Source organism: Nicotiana tabacum, chromosome 4 (genome assembly GCF_000715075.1).
Source record: "Nicotiana tabacum cultivar K326 chromosome 4, ASM71507v2, whole genome shotgun sequence".
Lineage (NCBI taxonomy): Eukaryota > Viridiplantae > Streptophyta > Magnoliopsida > Solanales > Solanaceae > Nicotiana > Nicotiana tabacum.
The window spans coordinates 55,743,779-55,763,371 of record NC_134083.1 but is presented as its reverse complement, the minus strand read 5'-3'; the positions used below and the strand labels follow the sequence as shown (position 1 = coordinate 55,763,371).

The 19,593-nt window shown below is 34.5% G+C and overlaps 1 long non-coding RNA gene across 6 annotated transcripts; it reads right to left on the bottom strand.

Moving 5' to 3' along the window:
- Positions 1-14,300: 14,300 nt before the first annotated feature.
- LOC107792472 (uncharacterized) lies at positions 14,301-19,361 on the bottom strand. 6 transcript variants are annotated; one of them, XR_001649544.2, is made up of 6 exons: positions 19,277-19,361; positions 18,753-18,814; positions 17,687-17,841; positions 15,934-15,985; positions 15,547-15,707; positions 14,301-14,473 (listed from the first exon to the last, which is right to left on the bottom strand). It is a non-coding gene; the product is annotated as an uncharacterized LOC107792472 (long non-coding RNA). The 6 variants fall into 6 exon arrangements; XR_001649543.2 differs by having other exon boundaries at positions 18,682-18,814; positions 19,277-19,333; XR_001649542.2 differs by lacking the exon at positions 19,277-19,361 and adding an exon at positions 18,345-18,471 and having other exon boundaries at positions 18,682-19,270.
- Between the last annotated feature and the right edge of the window lie 232 nt (positions 19,362-19,593).

Below are 19,593 nucleotides of genomic sequence, written 5' to 3'. Positions count from 1 at the left end.
ATTAGACCCTGCTCTAAGTACTCCAACCTCTCTGTTGATTTTGTAGCAACTTACCTCCATTCATTGATTGATTCCATGTCTATCTTGTGTTGTTCCAAATGTCTGGCTTCAGACTCAAGGATTCTCTTATGCAACCTCTTGTATTTTACTTGTGCTTCAGCAGCATCGTCTATGACCCTGTTTCCTTGATCGATCCCTGGCTCGACTTCTCCTGCTATGTCATCATCCAACCATGATAGGTAGAAATACACATAACCTCTGTGGTACCGATCTGGTTCGATGGTATCTTTTTCCACAATAATCTTCAGATGCCACACGTGTTGGGCCTCACACTTGAATGGAATGGCACCACCCTGAAAGTCTGCTTTGTAGTGAACCATCTTAGAAACTCGTGGTATGACTTGTTTTCTCCCAGCCTGTCTCATGACCATGATAGGAGCATAAGAATAGATACCCCTCAACCCGATCAGCACTAAGTGAGGAACATCCCTGGACCTGATGATGAACTCGCTAGTAGGAAAACACTCGAACATCCAATGGACCTTGTCATCAGTCAAATTGCTAAAGAAGTGTACCCAATCCATGGCGTTTTCCGGTTGTGCAAACTTGTCTGGGATAAAGTCATTCTTTTTGGAGGGTGAAAGGCTATGTGGTCATTCCATGGTCGCCGCGGAAATTCCTGACGGTACTGTCCTCTTTGAAGATGCTCCAACAACCATATTTGCAGTAACAAATTACAACCCTCAAAATGTCTGAATCCCTTCTTACATCGGTCCAAAGCGCGGTATATCTCTGACACGATCATTGGGACAATAGTGTAAGTCTGTCCCTCAATCCCTTCCATTAAGGTCTTGGTAACTATAGCCAAATGAGTGTGAATCCTGTCTCCTTGAATTGGAAATACTATCATAGCCAGAAAATAGACGATGAACACAAAAATCCGACGATGAGTCCAGCCTAGAGAAGTGATGGCAAACTCATCATGATAGATATGGCAGGATGTGCCGTGCCCATAACGCTCGTAGAGGAAGTCGAAAGGTATGTAGGACTTCTTCAGGCAGACAACTCGTCATTCTTTCTAAGACCCATCATTTTCAGAAATCCCCTAGAAGTATGATTTTTCGGTACCAGCAGACCAGGGCTATCCCAGGTAGCCCGGCAAAACCTCCTATTTCCTCAAGAAGGGGAGTCATCTCTATGTTACCAAAATGGAAAACAACCCTCTTTTCATCCCAGAACATAGTAGCGGCCTCGATCAGTACATTGTTTGATTGAATGTCCAGCAAAGAAGGTAAATTTCCAAGAATTCTTTTCACATAGTTCTTATCGCTTGGCGAGAGATTTTCCCACCAGTCTAGCAATAGAGGTGAGATACTTCGGACCATGCCAAACCTGGGGACTTCGTGCCTCATTTCTGCAAAACAAATAAAGTTATCCCTTTCCCCCTCCGGGTTTGACTACTTACGCATTAATGATTAGCATATCGGCATATTTTTTCCAAATAATGCACATATCATGATCGTGCCCATTGGGATTATGGAAATCCCGATGGACTTTGGACAAGGCTTTCTTTAGAGAGTTATTATGCGGACAACATTCTAACTCATGCTAGGTTTGGACATGATGTATGCACATTTAACATCAGAGTAGGGTTTTCTATAGAAGTCTAGACCGGTACCCTCAAGCGGACAACTTGAGAGGGAAAGGCATGGAACCGTCGACTGCACCGCTGATCGACTAGTTTTACCGCAAATAAGCCTTTCCAAATTTAAAAAGGGGGATATAGGAAGAGCGCGGACACTCATCAAGTGCCGTTATGGTATTAATTGCGCACGAGTGGAATATGATGCAGAGCATGTAGTTATGCAAAAAATAAAACAACACCTTGTCAAGTATTTTGCATAATGAAAGCGATAAATGCGGTATTTAATAAATGTAAAGACAGGAAAGAAATAAAAACAAAGAAGGAGTTAGTTCGCATAATGGAAAAATTATAATAAAGCGGTAAAAGGGGTAGGGATTGGGAAAGACATAAAGATTGAAGCCAACAAACAAGGTTAAACGAAAAGTTGCATGTAAATTCATGTAAAAGGGAAAATAGGGAAGGGGGTGAGCATGTAGCAAATAAACAGTGAATTTGAGCTTAAAATAATAAAGACACGCTTATCGAGGGAGACTAATTCACACATACCAAGTTCATTATGGTAAGAGCCTAAAGGTATCCCCAGCGAAGTCGTCATGCTGTCACGCCTCCTTTATCTCGCGAAATAGGGTTTCGACATTGACAACTCTTTTAAAAAGGGAGGAAGGGCTATGAAAAGAGAGTCGCCACCTAAGAGATTAAGGTGCGTTAGGGAACCTATTGCAAATGACTCGGGTTTACTAGTTTGCGTCACCAAAGATCGGGTAAGGGCTCAAATTACCTCGAGGAGAAGGTGTTAGGCACTCCTCGAGGTCCACAATGGTGGGTCCCGGCTGAACTTAAATCATGTGAATTAGTCTAAGAGAGAACAGAAATATAAAGAAAGAATTATTTTAATAGGAGTGGGGGGTCCTAAGTGTTTTAGCCTAAAGGATCACCCCGTGCAACATAAATAATACTTCGTAACTCCCACAAGATGGGGGTGTTACTCATATTATTCAGCGGGCACAGACTATCATCTCCTGCTACCCGATTAGTATCTTTAAGTTAGTTACCTAAAGCGCTCTAATCAATTCTAAATCGTACCCTATGCGTGCACTACCCATCCCTTGCCTATGGCCCGGGAGGCATTTGGACCTCTATTTTTGGATGATTCTAGACTTAACTTAGGTTGCCCAAAAATGATAAAAAAAACTAGGCGACATACAAAAATAAATTGGACTTTCATGTAAAAGGAAATAAGGGCTCAAGTTAGCCTCCACACTTAGGCAGCAAATGCACGCAAACAAATTAGGCGTTTTGATAGTTTCAACAATTGAAGTCGTTAGGCCTTATAGACATGATTTTTATATGATTCTGGATTTTAATCATGCGAGCAGTTATGCAAAGTAATTTCTAAGTGACTGCACAGTTGTCTACTGATTATAAGTATAAGCGGTTGAAACCTATAAACATGCTATCTAGGTGATTTACTCAGTATTTGGCAGTAATAAACACGAGAGATATTCAGAATTACTCAATTGTTCCTATAGGCATGCTTTCTACTGGCGTTCAACGAGGCAGTGTTTTAAAGCCTGATTTTAGTGCTTAACACAGATAGTGATTACCCTATAGACATGATTCCTACCCTTGATGATTGAAACTGGTTTTAGTTCTTATATACTAAATGAGCAAGTATGACAATAGCATATCAATCAATTAAGAACCCTATGGGTATGACTTCTAAAAATGCATATTTATAAATGACCCTATGATCCTGATGCCTAATGAATATGCTGCAGATTGAACTTTGGTTATTTTATTCCATATAGGCATGGTATCTAAAAAGCAGAATAGGCAGGTTATCCACAGAGCTTATTCGAGCAAATAAACACCAATAGGCAGGTTATCTAAAATACAATAGCAGAATGTATTTGAATAAAGTAAACGCCTATAGGCAGATTATCTAACATACAATAGCAGAATGAGAAAAGTAAACACCTATAGGTAGGTTATCAAGCACAATAGCAGAATGAGCAAAGTAAACACCTATAGGCAGAATTTCTACCCATTCTCATGCAAATGTTAAAATAAACCCAGTTTTCCAATTTACTAATACCCCAATTGTTATTACAAATAATTATTACAGACCCGAATTTAATGAATGAATTACAAAGTATATAAAACATTAGGAAACCTGCAGCAGGCCCAAATGCACCTGGACAGGCCAGGCCTTCAACTCATAGTGGCTCCAAAAGCCTATGTTCATAGATACACCATAACCAGCAGTGAATGATTCACCCATATCTCAAGGATAAGCATACATAACCCAAATCACTAGTGTGTCAGAGTTCTCAAGGGCTTCAAGAACCTAAGGCAGTGCTCACACTAGAGAAGAATGATCAGAACAGTTCAAAGAAGACTAGGGACCAAATCCTAGTGTGTCAGAGTTCACGAGGGTCTCATATGAACCCTGAGCAGTGCTCACACTAGGGAGACCAAGGGACAGAACCTAAATTGCTTTGGCTTTCAGCCAGCAAAGAGTGAGAATTCAGGAGAGTAGGATGGGATTAGGGCGTGCAGAATCACACATAGAACACAAACAAATAGCAACACATTTGAACCTAGACAGACTTAATCCAGTTTTTAGAAGTTAACACAGTCACATGCTAATAAGACCAGTTCATAAACATGTTCACAGTGATAACAAAGACTGCAGAACAGACTAAGTCACAGAAAGAAAGCTCATTAATTAACAGTAGGTCAGGAACACACTAATTAGTATTAGAAACTGATTAAATAATTTAGCACAGGTATCATAACATAGTGAGCACATAACCAAACAAGTCACATGGTGACAGGTTCAATAAATAAACTGATGAATCTGTTAAGGCACACACAATTAAACAGTCCTTAAGAAGGGGTATGAAAATATTTTTTACTCTAAAAGACAGCCCTAAATAACATAGAGTTAGGCAGATTTCACTAATCGATTCAATTAAGTTCAACACGTCTTAACTATAAGTAATAGTATTTAGGGTAACATGGTTTAATGGCAGCAACACATTAAACAAATAATCATAACGGAATAGCAAAGGATTCAATAACTCACTAGTTAAGGTGAAACAGGGAGAAAGGAATCCAACAATGTAGCAATTGTCATCAAGAGAAGCTAAACAGTTGAGGATTTCTGGCCTTGGCTTCCAGCCGGCCATGAATCAAAAGCACAGAATAATATTGCTAGAGATAATAGGAGTGAAAGATTTTGTTTATATTAGTGAGAAATTTCGAACTCTAAAATCTCTTTTTTCAGAGGGAAGTGGGAGGGGTTCGAATAGTACTGCCTCCCTTAGCCTTAAAAGAATTGCCCACTTAAATACCGAGGTCAGTGTTTAAATCAGTAGAGTTGAACCCAAAATTTTAGGTAGAAATACACAAAATCAGTAGGAAATAAGGAAAAGAATCACATAAGGCAGACAAGAGATTATTATAAAAAAGGGAATATTGAATCGAACCAGATTTGGTTTAAGTAAAAAGGGTTGGAAGCCATAAATTAGGTAAAGCCCGAAATTAGCAGAGAATAATGGCAAAGAATCATGTATTAACACATACAAATGAACGTAGACATGGATTATTCAAAAGAGACATGAAATTGAACCAGATTAGTTCGAATAAAAAGGGACTGAAACCCTAATTTTGAGTAAAATACAAAATCAGCAAGAATAAAGGAAAAGAACACATATTAGCACAAAATAAACATATATAGGAACTTAAAAAAAGAAACTTATAATCGAACCAGATTTGGCTCAAGTAAAAGGGGTTTGAAACCCTAAATTAGGTAAGTCACAAAATCGACAAAAATCAACAGACCCATAAGTAATAGAGCAAATATAGACGAAGAAATATTTAAAAAAACAGAGTTTGAACCAGATCTGGTTCAAATCAAAGAAGATCTGGAACCCTAACCTTTAGGGCTTAGTGCGAACCAAGCGAGATATGAGAGAATCATTACAAATAACGTACTTGGACTCGAGGTTGTCCAGATTCAAGAAGTAAATATAGATTTGGACGGAATCACAGCGGGGTACTTGCCGTGATTAGGCAAGTACCTATGTTATTCTGAAATTTAGCACCCAATAAAGGTAAACACTAAAATGGTAAGGGAATAGGGAAAGAATCCTATTAGGACCGAGATTCGGGGGGATATGGGTGAGGCGGCGGCGTTAGGGTTCAACAGGGGAGGGAAAATGAGGGCGGCGGTTTTTAGAAAAGACAGGATTAGGGTAGAGATGAGGGATATAAAGGAAGGAGGTCGTTAGTTGTGGTCCGTTGATCATTTTTTATCAACGGTCAGGATTTAGGCAGATTGGGGTTGGGTTTAATGAATGGGTAAGGGTAATTGGGTTAGGGGTATTGGGCTTGGGCTGGTTTGGGTAGTTTTAGGTCCGAATTAGTTATAGAATTAGGGCCAGATTTTAAATACCGGATTTTAATAAATAATAATTTATACAAATAATAGATAAATAACAAAATATATTATTTGTGCATGCAAATGATTAAAAATAATTGTTTAACATTATAAAAAATATAAAAGTTATTATTTGCATAAATAAAGTAATTATAAGTACATATGGGCTATTATTGTAAAATATACAATTTAGCCTAAAAATGCAAATATAATTGTAACAAAAATGTAAATAAAATATTTAAAATCTAATATGGGTGTAAATGAAAATTTTAGATGATAAAATCATCATAAAAATAATTTATAAGGTAATTAATAGATATTTATATAATAAAATGTAGGAATAAATTGATTTAAAGCCTTTAAAAATCATAGAAAATTATGAAAAATGCTTGTATATGCTTGTAGATCAAATGATGGTGCATATGCACTATTTTGAAAGTATAACAATAGATGCAACATGTACAACAGATGTCTACTTGCTGTGAATTATGTGGTAACAGTCACACGAGTGACATGTGCCCCACGAATCCTGAATCTATCTACTATGTGGGGCAATACTCAGGAGAATTGATAGTCTAAAGAGTTGTACAAGTTCTCAATTGAATAAATGTGTAGTTTGTCCATTAGCTAGACAAACTAGGATATCATTTCCAATAAGTCACAATAGGAGCGTAGATAGTTTTCACTTGATTCATATGGATGTCTGGGGTCCCTACAGAGTTCCTACTCACAATGGGATGAAATATTTCTTTACTTTGATTGATGATTGTACAAGGTGGAATTGGGTGTTCTTAATGAGGCTTAAATATGATGTTGTTTTCTTGCTCAAAACTTTCTTGATTATGGTTAAGACAAAATATGGAAAAACAATTAAAGTTGTTAGGTCAGATAATGGGAGTGAAGTTTTTAACAACAGTTGTAAGGAGCTATTTCAATCCAATGGAATAGTACACTAATGCTCTTGTCCATACACTCCTCAGCAAAATGGAGTGGTAGAAAGGAGGCATCAACACATTTTGGAAACAACCAGAGCTATCAAATTTCAGGGGCATATACCAATCCAATATTGGGGGCATTGTGGGAAGACAACAGTTTATATAGTCAACAGAGTTCCTTCTTCTGCACTTGGATACAAGTCACTCTATGAGATGCTTTACAATAAGCCACCTTCTTTATCTCACATGAGAGTCATTGGATGTTTGTGTTTTGCTACTTACCTGCCCAGATCAGATAAGTTTCTTCTTAGAGCAGTGAGGTCTGTTTTACTTGGTTATGCTCCTCATCAAAAGGGTTATCAAATGTTGAATCTGGAAACTGTTGAATTGTTCATCAGCAGGGATGTAATTTTTCACGAAGATGCATTTCCTCTCCAAAATCTCTCAACTGACTCTGACAATATTCTCATGGAGGATCATGCTACTTCATCACCTAATGTAGCTGATAGTCTATTTTCCACCAGCAGTGTCTCCACATCAGAGCAAATGGTGCAACAAATCTCTACACCAGGAGCTTCAATTACTGATGTTCAACCTGTTGCTCCTGTTACATGTCGACCACTTGAGCATGAAGTTCATGATGCTCCTTCCTCCCACACTGAAGAATCATCCTCCATAGAGCTTTCTTATGACATTGGAACACCTGTTGCTACAGATTCCTCTCCCACACATGAGGATATCAGGAAATCTACTAGAGTTTCAAGGCCATCCATATGGCTCAAGGACTATGTTAGACCTGATAAGGGCAGCCAAGTTAGCTGCTGCCAATATCCTTTATCAGATGTTCTCAATTATGAAAGATTGTCTTCCAAATATCAGAGTTATCTTTCAAATTTCACTATTGCAGAGGAGCTACAATCCTACCATAAAGTTGCTAAGGACAAGAGGTGGGTGGAGGCAATACAGACAGAAATTCAAGTTTTGGAGGACAATAAAATATGGGATCTTGTTCCTTTGCCCAAGGGCAAGAAGGCCATATGTTGCAAATGGGTTTACAAGATCAAATATAAGGCAAATGGTGAAGTGGAGATATTTAAAGCTCGCCTTATTGCCAAGGGTTATAATCAGAAGGAAAGACTGGATTATCAAGAAACCTTCTCACCTGTAGTTAAGATGGTCACTGTCAACAGTGTTCTATCCCTAGCAGTATCTAAGCATTGGACTATGCAGCAGATAGATGTTTACAATGCATTTTTACAAGGGGATCTTTTTGAGGAAGTGTACATGACTGTGCCTCAAGGCTTCTCTGGCTTTTCAGATAAATCAGTGGTTTACAAACTGCTCAAGTCACTTTATGGACTAAAGCAGGCTTCACGACAGCGGAACATTAAGTTGATCACTGCTCTAGTTTCTCCTGGCTTTTAACAAAAGTCATCTAGATTACTCCCTTTTCACTAAGAAAATGGCAAGGAAGATAGTTGTAGTCTTGGTTTATGTTGATGATTTGTTCATCACAGGTTATGACTTTTAGTTAATACAAGAGACTAAGGATGTCCTACAATCCTCTTTTAGAATCAAGGATTTGGGGAAACTCAAATATTTTTTAGGCATTGAATTTTCCAAGAGTGGTGAAGGGATCCTCATGCACCAGAGGAAGTATGCCTTGGAGCTAATTGTTGATTTAGGTTTTTCTAGTTCTAAGCCTATTGTCACACCCATGGAGTTGAATGTCAAGCTCACTACTGTTGAATTTGACACTCATGTTGGTCCTATTAAGGACAAGGCCTTAGATGATCCAGGACCTTATCAGAGATTACTTGGGCATTTATTGTACCTCACTATCACTCGACCTGATATTTCATTTGTTGTCCATTATCTCAGTCAGTTAATGCATTCTCCAAAAACTTCTCACTGGGAGGTTGCACGTCAAATATGTTATGTCTTGTCCTGGTCTAGGGGTCTTATTGTCAGTTGTTTGTTCTGAGTCTCTCATTGTATTTTGTGATGCTGATTGGGCCTCATGTCCTAATACTAGGAGGTCAGTCACATGTTATTTGGTCAAGTTTGGCTCTTCCCTGATTTCTTGGAAGTTCAAGAAGTAGGCCACCATTTCTAGGAGCTCTGCAGAAGCCGAATACAGAAGTCTAGCTTCCACAGTGGCTGAATTGGTTTGGCTTCTTGGGTTATTCAAGGAGTTAGGGGTCACTATCTCCTTGCTTGTTCCCATATTCAGTGACAGTAAATCTGTTATTCAGATAGTTGCTAATCCTATCTTTCACTAGCACACCAAACACATCGACATTGATTGCCACTTCATCCGGAAAAAGGTGCAAAATGGCCTCATTAGTACTCTGTATCTTGCCACTGTTGATCAACAAGCAGACCTTCTCACTAAGGGTCTTGGGAGACCTCAGCATACTCATTTGTTATCCAAGCTCGGCATAAAGAACATCTTCATGCCCCCTAGCTTGAGGGGGATAATGAGACATTATGTGGGATTTCTTAAGTGAATTATAGTTAGTAGGTTGTTATTAGTTAACTAGAGTTAGACATAATTAGTTAATTGACAACTGACAAATTATTAGATATATACATGTGTACTGTACAGTTTTAATAATAAATGAAAAAATATCGAGAAGCTTCCTTTCTCTCTCTTTGTTGTTCATCTTTGTTCTTCCATCCTTCGTCTCAATTCTGCAATCTAACACTACTTCTAATTGTACTGCGCAGGCTTCACGTTTCTGACCATCTTTATACTCCATAAATTTAGACTTCAGATGTCAAATTGATTTATTAATCAAATTTGGATTGGGTTAAAATTAGAGGAATCAATGAATAGGCCATACTAAACCCGTCAAATGTTGTTTGACTCAATATCGGTTCGATTAATTTTATCTAAAATAAATGAGTCATATAATCCATTTCGTCATAAGATAAATAAACCTTTTCCTTATCAGGAAGTGAAATTGTAGAGAGATCTGTACCTATTAATCTATTTATAAATTGTTCGACAAAATCATAATCAAAAGAAGACTATGACTTTCACGTAAAGTAGGATAGAAAGAGTTCCACAATTTTCTCTAATTTAAATCGATAATTATCTACTCTTGTTGGTGAATTAGACAAAATTCATGATGTAAACTGAGAAAAAGCATGCCAAACAACATCAGCAAAAAAAAATAAAAAATAATTAAGATCAGAAGTAGAGAACGGCCTTTGGCACATTCTAGGGTCACAGTAATATATTCGTCCAATGAGAATTAATTAATCAGTTAATTAAACAATTAATCAATAGTTGGCGGCATTAAACCGCCCAATGAAGATGCTTAACCAATTTAAGTGAAAAAAAGGATGTGCTTTATTTTATTATTATTCTGAAAGTTTGTGGAGACGTAATTATGGTTGCTCTGTACACCAGAATATTCCATTGCGATACCGTGCGGCGTGCAATGACGTCGTTTTCCTCGAAAATTAACCCTTATGAGAAATATCTCAATGTTATCTCTAGAGATTTTCATACGCAAAAATTGCACACAAACAGTTAAAGCAGCATCAACACCAATTCGAATACCTCAACTGTATTTCATTTTACTTTCTTTATAGTAGGTATTTGGACATAAGTTTTTGGAAGTTTTTTTTTTAAAATGTGTTTATTTATAGAATTAATCTAATTTTTGGGAGATTTTGAAAATCAAAATTTAGAATCCCAAATAAAGTTTAAGACCTCTTTTTGGGCCCAATCATGACTATTTGAGACTTTTTAGCTGAAAAGGGACTTTTTAACATGTGAAAAATATTTCAAAATTAATGTTCAAATACATTTTCAATTTCACATCAAACTTCATCAAAATCAGCTTTTTCAAAAAATATTTGGAAATCTATATTCAAACGGGTCCATAGTTTCCGGTATGATGAACAGTATACTTCGGACAAAATAAGTATGCTTCGGACAAAATGACTTATTCCTTAAAAAAAATTAGTGGTTGGTTGGAGAGCATGTAATTGGATTATCATTTTCTGGAAAGCATGATTTCTTTTACGAATTAGCCTAATGAAGTTCAGTCAAACCATTAGGGTGGGCAGAAGTGCACATCAAAATTTTAGGATAATGTTGTTTGACATCTCTAAAAAAGTATTTATACTCTTTATTAACCGCAAAAGAAAGTGGCAATCACATCAAAATCTGTAACGATCGGAGATGATAGGCCAAGTTTCTGATTTTGTAGTTTGGTCCATCCTTACTTCTATTATTATAGTTTAACTCCACTAAATAAATTGGGCTTAATGGACTACATTGCTGGAACCTGATCGAATAAGTAGTGGCTAATTGTTAAATAACGCCTTGAGAATGGCTGTTTGTGCAATCCCTCAAAAGAAGCAGATCGAATGTAACCTTTGGGCTGGTCTCTCATTTGCGGGTTATCAAAATAGACTAATGTTGAACCAGTATTCTACCATGAATAACTAAAATATAAAGAACTTAGATTTAAATAGTGATATTAAATTAAGAGCGAAACATTTTGGGATTGCACACAAATTTATAATATCCTACAGTTTGCAAGTAGAAGATTAACAATATCTGCAAGTGAAGTTAAAATATTCCACAAATAAAAATTAAATCTAACTAAGCTAATCAAATTCTATACAAAAAGTTGAAAGGCCGAATCATTAAGTTCGAGCGAACAAATCGTTTGTGAAACAAAATACTTTTGAACTATATTTAAATACTTTTATCAACTTGTACATACATGTTCATTTAGATGATGCAAATAAGTGCAATAAGAGGAAGAGAAATATGAAGTTGAAAGAAACTTGAAGATAATAAAAGCAAAAGTGCCTAATCTCATAAATTTCTAAGCCATTGTCTTTTCACATGTTGCGTCTAATAATCTCACGGTATATTGGAAGAAGACATATTCAAGGGAAAAAAGGAAGGAAAAATTAACATAAATGCCTTTTCGAGAAATTAATCATAGTGAATTCGGTAGCAGCACAATGCCTTCTTTCCCTCTTTCTTCATTGTTGCAAACGCTAACAATGGAAATTATGAATTTAGTGGCTTCTTGTTGGCAAACTTCTTTAAATGGATTCATGTAATGAGTTGATAATTGCACTGAAGTGCTTAAACAACAAAGAAGCTAAAAGAAAGCGTCCATGGATAATTGAGAATAGGAGGAACGTAAATTTAGAAAAATTCCAAGTCTTAGAATAAAAAGGTACCCTACTACACTCTTTTGATTTTCAAAAGAATTTTTAAACCTAAATTTTTTTATTGTCAGATTTTTAGTTAGATTTCATGATGACTGTAGTATTTGTTATAAAGGAAACCTAAATAATAAATAATATAACATGTCAGGAATTAATAGATACGGACTAAACCAACCAAATACAAATACAATTGCAAAGTAAATTAATTCTGATGGCTTCATAGTTAATTAAATAAGGAAAGTTTTAAAGCAAATTAATTGTGACGACTTCATAATTAGTTCAAATAAGGAAAACTTTTAAAAACAAAAAATTAGCTGATTTGAAAGTCCAAAATATTTTTTTAAATAAAGTTAAATGATTTTTCTATCCAGTGTAAACTCTATTTTTAAAGGGTAAAAAAGACGAACGACATTTCGTTAAGGGCCTTCGTGCTTTTAATATAGTATAGATATAGATATAGATATAGATATAGATATGCATATATATGAATAATGTATAAATATAAAATAATATGAATTATTGTGTAATACTGATGTCAGTATACAAATATAAAATAATATGACTATGTTAATATTTAGATATTTACTCAAACGTAAATCATCTTTTAACCCAAAGTATTAATCGACATAATCTTTTATCCTAAAAAAATGAATTGGATGGTGAAAAAAATAAGACTTAAGCGGAAAATAATTTTTTCAAAATCCTATAAAAGCATCAAAAACAAAAGTAACAACAAACTAAACGGAAAAAAAACTGCCATGTTACAATACTATTCTATAAAATAAAAAAAATAAAAAAGATTAAAGGACTCACATGCTAAGGCGTAACTCATATCTCGTTTGGTGAGGAATAAAATAAATAATAAGTTACCTCAATATACTCGATATACTTTGTTGTGTTAGTTTTAAAAAATCCAAAAGCTTCTAAGATATAGAATCGACAACCTAAAACTTGGAGAAAGAAAATATAAAGGTTAGACAATACCAAGTTAAGAACATAAAAGAAGATGGTAAATAAAAGCAAAAACACTAATAAGCAATAAAAGAGTATGTCAAATTTAAAAGAACATAAAAGAGAATTCAAAGCAAGACTCTTTTCAAGTTAAAGCAACAATCAACAATGAAAGACAAACAAGGTAAAAGACACAAAAAATCACTCTTAAAACAATAATAAATCTTTAACCGAAGAGACTAAACCTTGGTATCATTGAAAATTGGTAACGTTTATAACGCCCTTTAATAGGGATATTCTTGCTTATTCTTTTAATTTTTTTTCCTTTTGAACCCAATAATTCGATGTTACTTTTAATTTTGCCAAATACAATGAGTATTCTACTTTTGTGTCATATATAACTTATGTTTACCTATTTTTAGTAGCTTAAAGTAGTGCTAATCTACTGAAAAAATGTAGTGCAAATATGAGTACTTAATTTCGAAGTTTTGAATGATAAAAAAAAATTATAGTTTACTACAACTTTAATATTAATGTGCTTGAAATAAGGAAACTTATGTAAAATAAAATTTAATTGCTTTTAGAATCCTAAATATAAAGATTCTCTACATAATTCAACTATGAAAAATTTTAATAATCAGAAGTATAGTTGACTTTAATATCCCAGATATTAGAAAAAAAATTAAATGATCATTCTTATATATTAGAAAAATATTTAAATTATTATTTTATCCAACGTGAACTCTAATTTAAAAATATTTAAATTAAAGGAGAACGACATTTCGCTAAGGATTTTTTTTTTTTTAATATATATATATATATATATATATATATATATATATATATATATATATATATACTTTTTAAGTATAAGATTGTTTAATAAAAAAAACAAAATTATACTAGATGGCCCGTGCCCGTGCCCGACAACTTTCTTTCTGTATTGCACATCTACGAGATTAATGAAAAAAGTTAAAACATAGAAAAAATATTTTAATACTTATTTCAAGCATTTAACAAGATTATTGAAAAAGGAAGCACTATTGTCAAGTTATTAAAACTTTACAACATATTAACACTTAATAATATTTTCATGCATTGAGGAGAGTTCTATATAGTCCAAATGTAGATACATTCAAAACTACGTCAAACGACATTTGTAACCTCAATCTATTTACTTTGTGGTCTTCATCCAATGTACAACATGTCGAAGAATGCATTACCGTTGAAGTATATCTATAGTCAGAACGGTCCTCGAGGGTTACCTCACAAATTTTTTGGAGGGGTTTCCTGCATCACGAACAAAGTGAGAATACATTCGAAAACCTACAAACGGGAAATCTATGATATTGAAAAAGTGATCACAAAACTAAAAAAACCCACGTAAAAAAAAAGTCCAAAGCAACACTCTAAAGAAAGACAATGTTTTACTTAAGGGGCTCGGTTGATAAAATCTCCATCAAGGAACCCACAAAAATCTCTGGCTAGATGAAACAGAGAGGAGCAACTTAAGACACTACGATTATTTAAATAATACATAAGAAGGAGGTAAATACATCTGTGAGAACCAAGATCAAAGTAAGCGCATCTAAAAGAATCCCTTTGTTCACATAAATTACAAAGTGAAGGGGAAAAAAATGAAGGAAAACTAACTGTACAAAAAATAAATAAGGAAAACTATGTACCTAGAGGAGAAGAAATATAAGAGAATGACATCATGTTTACAGAGAAAAGGAGACATTAGCTATTAAATATTGTCCCATTCCAACTTTATTTTACTTTAATAGTCATGTCTACGTTTCAAGATCAAAGATCGAGACTTATATAACATTCTTCGATAAAAAACCAAATCTCACCACTGCATACAGAGTCGGGACAATCAAGACTTGCTTCATAGAGATTTTGAGGAAGTCACATGAAGGTTCGGTGCTACTGCTTATTTGATTCTCGTAAGACCAGCAAGAAGTAATATAAGAAGAGCATGGTCTATAGCAGCATCCTGATTTTGGAGTTCTTTAGATACTAATTTTAGCACACTATCATTTTGTTCTAGATTTTTGAATTTTTCAATATTCTTTGTGGACGTCTTTGTGATGCTTACGGAGAAGTAGTAGCTCAAACATATACAAATTTCTGTGTGTTTATATATGCAGATCAGTCTTTTTGCACATTAATTTTACAAAGCACAGTCCTTGGTCATGCTCAAGGATTCTGATTCCCAGGTCAACCAAACCGGAGGATATATTTTAATCAAGATCAAAGCGTTCGACTCTGTTGCATGAAAGACTAAAAATAACAATACTCATCTTAAAGAAGTAAAGGCTACCAAGGAAAACATAAAGGTCGATAATAAAACACATTACCCCTTTAGAGCAGCACAAGCAGCTTGCAAATGTGAGAATTCCTCAAACTTGGATGTCATTGAATCGTGATTTGGAATTGCTCCATGAAAAAGAATTTGAGATAGTCGTCTTTCATAGTCCTTATTACAAACTGGGACTTGTGCCATGGAGCTTCTATGTAGCTACACAGATTTTATGGTACATGAAGGTCTTAAATATTCAAGAGTTGACTTGAGTCTAAGATCTATATATGTACTTCCATGATCAGGCCAAAGGGTTGTCATATTTAGAGTGCATAAATTCCTAAACATATATATCAAGCACATATTCTTGTACAAAATATCATGAAATCTCGGCATAATTAAGAAATTTATAATAGAAATAGATTTAAGATCTAGAATAGCTTACAATGAAACATCTTCAAATGCAAAACGGCATCCAAAGCCCCTGCAGATCCCACCTGATATAGATTAATCCCAAATCAGTTTTTACCACCTAAATCATATTCCAACACTATGTATCTTGAAGAGATGAGACATCATATAAACGTGATCTTCTTGGACCATTTAGAAAGTTTAGGTCGGTCCTTTGTTTCTCTTACACACTTGAATCTCATTTGTAGAATCGTTCATATTATATGTTTTCGCTTACTCTACAGCTTATTTATCCATATATCTTCATAGATCCAATCACCAAAAAAGTGATTCTGCCGATTTCTGTTGTTTTAGCTCATTTAGGAGAGAACATGAGTTACCATCAATGTTCAGAATACACAGAGCAGCTAAGAAGAGACGCATTGCGATATGTAAACTTGAGAATAAGCGAAAGCCTGTAGCTTGTTTCCAATACTTAACACTATATTTGGGTTGCCCGACCACTTCAGCATTAAGTCATTCCTAATATTAAGTGCATAACAAAACATCAAGGACAGACAACCTAAAATTTATGAACAAATAAGTACATCAACATGGACAAAGATAATATGACATACATACATGTAGTTCTATCAAAACCACCTGAATAGAATAGAATTGATCTTCAGGGTTCAAATCGGACATAACGAAATCAATTGCTGGAAAATTATTACTTATATTAAAGTTGGGTTTAGAAAGAATCAGCTTTTAAACCTTTTTTTAATGGTCAGAGATATGTTATCCATAATTGCATTCAACCAAGGAAACTTCGTCAAACCCATTCATAGTGAAAAAGACAAACCATTAGACACTAAGTGTTCCATTTTAGAAAATTTAAGCAGGAGAAATATTGACACTCCATTGAATCAAGCCAAAGTATCTGCTACCTCAATAGACAAATACAATTTTACCTATTCATCAAAATCATAACTTTAAGTCTCTTGCCTTTAAAATTAATTCAATATAAAAGTAAATAGCCATTCCATGTAGAACCTACAAATGGGGCGGAAAAAGGAGAGTCAGCTACTAAATTCTTTGCTGGTTCAAATTTATCCTACAATAGATAGATAGGAACGAAGGTAAAATTTCTAGTATGCAACATAATATTGCACACAATCTGAGAAAAAACTTGCCTGTATACAATGTATAGGAGGAAACCAAAAAGAACAAAATCTGGAATTCCACCATTTTTCCGGTGAGAGATATAAGTCTACTTTCTTATCCCAGACACTAAGATCAGATTGAATAACCAAAGAAAGAAAAACTCTAAAAAATTCAGATGACAGAACATCATACATACATGTAAATTGAAGTAAAAAAGAAGATTTGGCAAAAAATAGGAGTAGTAACTTACCTGAAAATTGAAAGAGTAATCTGAAAAGACAGAAATTAACTCGAAAAGGAATGGAATGGAACCGGAAAAGTAGAATGGAGGAAGCTTTGCGGTGGCTATGTGCTGGCTGTAGGCACGAAAGCCACCTAGAAATGTATACATCAGCTAAAATGCAAATTGACTAAATTGCGATCGATAATATATAAATGACCTAAAAGCACACACGTCGAACTAAGAATCTTTTTCATGCTTCTATATAGTAGAAATGTAGTAGCTGATAAAGGACACACATCAACTTTTACTTTGCAAACAGAATTTGTAAAAATCTAAGAACCCTCATTCACTAGAATATCCCAGCACAAATTAACATGAACAAATTGAATCACTTTGTAAAAGCAGGAAAAATAAATTTCACCTTCTTTTCCTTCATCTCCTCTTCATCCTTGTCTTCGTCATCTTCTTAATCCGCATCTTCTTTGATAACATCTTTTATATTTTCAGATTGAATCTCCTTCAGCAGCCTCACCAGTAAACCATACATGAGGAGTTATTTTGTCCCGAATTGTTGAGCTACACAAGGAAGAACAAAATATAACATCATATTCACTCTTCTAATATAAACAACAACAATTTATAACCCGTAACACAAAATAGAATTTGTTGGGACAAAATATCAAAGTAAAAGTTGATTCTGGCTCTCTTCAAACTGCGAGAATATATTTGACACAGTTACCACATAAAATAAAAATATTTAGTTTATTTATCAAAAAGAATAAAGTCGAAGTTATGGAACCTACAGTGTTGTCATCATGGAAGATGTTATCGAAAAAGATGAGGATTATGGGTTTCAATAAATCACTCAATAATTTTAGTGGATATTTTCTTTCTTTCCATGTACAATAAATTTTGCATTTTATGGGATGTTATTTATGATGCTTCCTCTATGTTGGTATATTTTGTATAGCATTTTATATTGAGGCACTTCCTAATGAGAGAACCTTCAATTTTCAAACTACACGGCCCGATGTAAGCGTTGTGTTGCATCTAGTTATAAATTCCACAAAAGTACATACCCTACGCTCCTGAAATTGAGTTGCAGGCTTTTAACAAGCCCCCTTCTTGTACTATCCCTGACTTTGACATTAGCTGAATAATCCAATTGACGCTTTGCTATAGTCTTGTTGTGCTGCATGGTATGTTCTAAAAACACCAATTCTTATAATGAGTTATCCGACCTTGTATTTGTAATAATAGTTTGTCCTAGATTCAATTAAATGTTGATCCAAAGAGCCATAGCTATGTGACGTTCAGAAGGATCTCATTATTTAATATAGCAACATAAATATGAATCTTCTTTCTTGTCGTGAGAAGAGTAGAGCACTATATAACAACATCCACAATAGAATTTACCATCATCTTCTTGTCATGGTGCTGATCAGACTTTTATTTTTCAGGGCACTTCCAGCAAAGGAGGGAGTTACCTCATTTTCAAGGAGCATTTCTGCTAGCATCGTTGAACAAATATTTTGTTGCTTTAACAATTCTGCAATGTACCAAGGAAAAAATTAAAACAACTTAAAACAAAAACACAACAAATTGTGCCACAACCGTAGGAAGGAACCATAGGTCAAAGAGAACAGAGGGTGCCCAACGATGTAAGTCTTCTGGTTTTTTTATTTGCTAAATAGATTTTGCATTTTTCTTTATCCATGTTTACCAATTTCATCCTTAATAGGCATTTCAAAAAACCTATTCATCCTAAAAAAACATAGCAACAATTGACAATTTGATATTCATGCACACACTTTTAGATACTCAACCAAATTGAGAAAGAAAAAATCAGAATAAAATTAAACCAGAATCAAAAATCATAGAAGACATCAACAAACTGGAGTCAAGATGGAAAACTTTGATACGATCTCAAAAGCTACGACCGAAAATAGGAGAAACAAAGAAATAACATATTTGGGATATCTTTGAAAACTAAGCGAAAAGGAAGAAAAACCTGTAATGGGGCACTGGAAAAGAAAACAAACCCAAATGAGCGTCCATCAGAAAAAAAAATAAATAAATAAATAAAAAGGCGGAGTAGACGCTCAAATTCGCGAAAGGTTAAAAGTGGTAAGTTGGTAATTTGAAAGAAGATGGTAAGTAATTTGCTCTAATCAGTTAATTAAACTACAAAGGTAGTTTAAATTTCATTTGTACTATCCTATTATATCTTACTTAAATCGTAATATTATTTACTCGTAAAATGGTACGGTTGAATTTATATGTGGTTTATAAATAAGCGAATTGATTTGATCTCAAAATAATAAATTA